The following is a 5,289-nucleotide window of genomic DNA, read 5'->3' as shown; positions in this document are numbered from 1 at the left end:
AATTGGGAGTAAAGTTAAGCCTGGGAAGAGGGGAGTGGTGGGGGGAAGGTGTTTTTAAGATTTGGTTTTATTTCTCATTACCTTACTCTGATTTGATTGGTAATAAATTAAACTAATGTTTCCCCAAGTCGAGTCTGTTTTGCCCATGATGGTAATTGGTGAGTGATCTCTCCCTGTCCTTATCTCACTCCAGGAGCCTTTCGTTGTATCTTCTCTCCCCTGTCCAGTTGAGGAGGGCAGTGATAGAGCGGCTTTGGGGGGCACCTGGCCTCCAGCCAGGGTCAGCCACAGGAATGTGATGTAACCTGTTTTCTTTTTTATATAATGCATTTTAGCAGCTTAGAAAAGCAAGGGCATAATTGGCCAGCTCTTCACTGAGCATCAGTGATCACATAGACTTTGTTCAGGTGTATCAGTATTTTTTTCTTACTGCTGGAAACCTGCAGACCGTAAGTACTAAATTAACTGAAAATATTTGTGAAAGTACATTCCACTGGGATATTAAAAGAGTATATTTGTAGAGCAGAAAGGGAGTCTTTTTTTCAAGACATGAAAGATGTCTCTAAGCACTTTAATTAATCTGTAAATATCACTACTTAGGAATCCAAATAAATCACATTGTAAGCCTGCCAAAGTAGATGGTGCTTTTCACAGGAAAGTAGATGAAATATGTGAAATGTTTCCCACCAGTAATAACATTCACTTCTATGTACTTATGTCTGTTAACATGACTCACTAAGTTCTTCTGCTTTCTTTTGTGAGATGGATGGCAGCAGAATGAATTGTACCGTGTTTCTGAGCTGTATCGCAGCCAAGAATTTGCTGCCAAAGAAGATCTAGCAGTGGCAAATACATCTTAAGCAAAGTGTTAGAAGAGCTGGCTTTGCAGTGTTTGATTTGGACACTGCGATGTCAGGAAGGGGGCCATATATAAGGTAGTATTTTGACACCATCACCACATAGGTTGTTTAGTTTAATACAGCTGCTGTATTGGGGGAGGCATTGTGAATTCATTTGACTGTGTATATACTCTCGCTCTTGCACATATACAATGTGTAGTTGAAAAGAAGTTTCAAGGGCAAGAAAGACTAGACTAAATACCTACTTTCTATTCCTTTTGAACGTTTCCTAATAATGTAATTGTATTTAGAAGAGGGAGAAAGAGTATCTTTGAGACTAAAACTGTAGTTTCGAAAATCTTTTCATAATTCTGCTATAGATTTCCTCAGATTTTCAGCTAGATGGTTAGAATCTGCTCCTCTGCTCTTTTCTGTTGCTGATTTTGAACACAGAAGAGAGGCAAAAATACCTTGCAAATTGTTTTTCAGTGGACTGTAAAGTGCAGTAGAGGTATGTGTGGAGTGAAGATGAAACAGGCTGAGGGAACATAAGGCAATGGCATGACTGTGTTGGAATGGAGAAAGAGCAAAAACTGGAACGAATTCACTTTAAAAGGAAAAGGCAGTCTTAAGTGAAATATTTATAGTTAAGAAGGACAAAATATGAATTGAATGTTACCTCCTTTTGACTGCAGCTTGTAATAGGCAACGCTGAAGTCATGCCGTAAACTACCGGGGAAACAATTGCCTTGAGTCATGTAGACAGGTTAAATACAGAAACTGCAGCCTATTATTGCAGGGTGTGACGTACCAGAACTGCGTTTCCTGTTCAGCTTGGATTAAGGCAGTTAGTTGCACAAGAGCTTTTGAAAAAATGGATGCAAGTTCTTTTTGTCTTGTTTCTATGCCAAATATTCTCCATCCTCTGCCTCCCTTGTGGAACCTGATAAAAGGGCATTCAGCACATATCACTGAACAAATCACTTCTTACGTTTCTTTGAAAGTGTTCTTTACAGATGGTTGTGGTGATTTATAGCTGTAATGGGGCAAAATAATAATCTTGGTCACAATGCATGAACAGTTATACCCATCTGTCTGAGACCAAAATTTGTTCCATAAGCTTTGAAATAATTTTTTTTGCTTTAGCTGGGTCTTGCTTTTTCATAGATGTGTTGCCGTAGAATGCATGACCAGTAAGGAACACTTCACTTCTTGCTCTAAAATTATTTCGGAGATTCCTTTAAAACGTTCCAAAAACCATCCCAAGGAAATGAGGGATGTTTCTACAGTTGTGATCTTCAGTTGCAGTTCTTATGTTCCTAAATCACTTTCATCTGTGTGTAAAGTTTAGAAAGACTAATATGAAGCAGGATTATATATTAAACTACTTGTAAAAGTTAAAGTAAAATAAAAAAGAAATATTTTTGTTTTCCAGGGTAGGGGGCTTGATAAATAGTCTGCAGCTGATGTGGTTGTTGGTACCAAGTGAAGTGTAAGAGCCAGACCTGGAGCCTTGATCACTTCACAGGAAAAAGTTTTCCATTTTTTTGGGTTGCTTTTTATTGGCCTTAGTGCTGGCTCCATTCATCATGCACTTTGCAGCTGTCAGCTGAATATAACATGCATTCTGCTACTGTACTGCACCTGAAATCGAGGGAAAATTACCATAAATTTTCCACCCAGTGTACTTCTATTGATGGCTTCTTTGATAAGAACTGTTGGGCTCCTGTTTCAAGAAACAAGACTGGAGTTTGGCCTGTCCCCTGCTCCAGATATGCAGGGAGCCTCCATAGGCTGGCTGTAGTGGTAATACTGGCAGGGCCGCTGACTTTAGGGAATTGATTTAGTGTTAATTCTCCCTTTGATCTTGAGGGTGCACTGCCAGCATTTTAAAACTCAGCTTCCTGACTTATTTGAGCTTACACTTAAGGGGTGACTGCTCATTTCATGGCTTTAGTATTTGTTTTCCATGTTGCTGTTGATGTTCTGGACAGAAGAAACATGAATACCTTGAATACTGTTCAGCTCCTTTCAAACCCATAATATGCTTCCTGATGGTGCTGCCAGGTGAATTTGACTGGGCTATCTGATATATTTTTGTTGTGGGGGTGTTAGTCTGGTGCTTCATGTGCTACTTGCATAAAAACAATTTTACTGGAAACTTAAAAGGAGCAGTATTTTTAATAAAATTACAGAATTGGAAATGGTAGTGAGCTGCAGTTTTGAAAAGTTAAGGCTGCAAGGATTAATGGAATAATCTGGATTGTTTTAAGGGGAAATACGTTCTAGCTTTAAGGAATGTCTGGGTGTTTCAATTTGATCTATTTCAGTAAAGCTGTAATATTTTCACAGTTTGATCAGCAAAACCAATTTAATTTAAAAAACCCTCTCTTGTGCTATGGCCTCACAGGTCCACCTACCGTAGGAAATTCCATGTTGTGTCAACAGCAGGATTTGTTTGTTGTTGGTTTTTTGGTTGGTTGGTTTGCTTTTTTGTTGTGGTTTTTTTTTTTTTTTTTCAATTATTTTTTTTGGCGGGGGGTTGGGTGGGTGTAGGAAACCAGGAATGTGACTTCTTGCATTCTTTTGTGAGATTTACTGGATAATAAAAATGAATTGTTTAGGAACTAAGAATTTTTCAGTAAATTCTTGTCAGCTAAAAATGTTACTTTCCTTGCAATGAATGAACAATTGTCAAATAACTTAGTACCTGCAATTTTTAGAAATGGAGAAAGTTGATTTTAATTTTGCTTTTTATAAAAATGACCTTGCTCCAGTAGCAGCATCCATCCTGATTGAAGCAATTTAAGCAATCTCTACCCTTAAATTTAAGTGCATTTTGCTTGGATTGTGGTCGATACAGCTGTTTTCATGTTAAGTATGTGTTTTCAACAGGAAAGATTATGGCTTGTTGACATTTATGTGCCAGAAAAGAAACCACATTGATTTTTTTAAAGTTTAAATTTAGAGGTAAATCGACTGATTTTTTTTGCTTTAATATATCCATAATCATAATAAGACTTTCAGTGACTGGCAAATAGGCAGAAGCATTTTTCCTGTGGCTGGTAATGCTAGGTTTCTGCCATATTAGGTACTATTTGGATATGTAATGCTTTTGTTTTATTCCTTGGAATACTATTTTCAATCTGACAAAATGCCTAAGAGAATGCATGAGTGGAGGTAGTTATCAATATATTTAAAAACATTGGCAGCCTGGGTTTGAGGGGAAACTGTGTGAGAAAAAAGATTTGGGATTGAAAGAAGAGATTCCCAGACATAAACTGATGTTGCTGACAAAGAAGGGAAGACGGAGAAAGCTTTGTTTCACTGTGTATAGCTTAGTGATGGGCAATTTTTTAGACCTTAATGGAGATGTGGTTAAAAGATGAACAGCGGAGCAGTGTTTTGATAGCATTAATTTTGCCGTGTGAGGTTCTGAAAGGGTGCAAGGCTGACGGGAACCTCCCCTCTGCTCAGGACCCTGTAGCTACATCTGTGCTGTGAATAAAAACGGGGCAGGGCACAGACTTGAGCGCTGTCAATAGGATATTGTGGTTAGCTTGCGCCTTGTGCCAAGAGCGGCATGCACGTCAGGCAAGGATCTTCGTCCCGCAGATGGTACCGTGATAGCCCAGGCTCCCAGGAACACTGTCTAATTAACACCTGGGATGAAGGCGATATCAGGGGACAGAGTTTTGGACTTTTTTCCAAGGTGCAAGAGTCAGAGATATTTGTGTTAAGCTGGGGCTGTAGTGTTGCAGGTTTTCTGCATTCTGGTTGTTTTGTAGCATATCCTGAGTGATCTGAGCAAATCAGAGAGGTTAGAGTTGATCTGAAGACCACCTCAGCTCACAGAGCAGTCTAGGAGGACAAAGCGGCAAAGCAGGCTGGCTTTACCGTAGCTTAAATCTATTTGTTTCTTTTCTTCCTTTTTCTCTGATTTTCTGGGCTGTAAGTGTGAAGTGCTGCTGTTCAAAGGAATCATGAAAAGTCCATGAAGGCTGCTCCGTAATTTGGAGTACTGTAAAGAGACCTATTCTCTGTGTATAGAATCACAGAATGGTTTGGTTGGAAGGGGCCTTAAAGCCCACCCAGTTCCACCCCCCCTGCCCTGGGCAGGGACACCTCCCACCACACCAGGTTGCTCACAGCCCCATCCAACCTGGCCTTCAACACTTCCAGGGATGGGGCAGCCACAGCTTCTCTGGGCACCTCTGCCACTGCCTCACCACCCTCACCAGGAAGAATGTCTTCCTCTTACCTCATCTAAATCTTCCCTCTGCCAGTTCAAAGCCATTGCCCCTTGTCCTGTCACTCCAGGCCCTTGCCAAAAGTCTCTCCCCAGCTTTCTTGTCAGCCCCTTTGGGTACTGGAAGGCTGCTCTAAGGTCTGCCCGGAGCCTTCTCTTCTCCAGGCTCTTCTCCAACCCCAGCTCTGTCATGTGGGGCTG

Source organism: Cariama cristata, unplaced genomic scaffold (genome assembly GCF_000690535.1).
Source record: "Cariama cristata isolate BGI_N322 unplaced genomic scaffold, ASM69053v1 scaffold7152, whole genome shotgun sequence".
NCBI classification, from domain to species: Eukaryota; Metazoa; Chordata; class Aves; order Cariamiformes; family Cariamidae; genus Cariama; species Cariama cristata.
The sequence above is the reverse complement of the archived record's forward strand: the minus strand, read 5'-3'. Positions refer to the sequence as shown.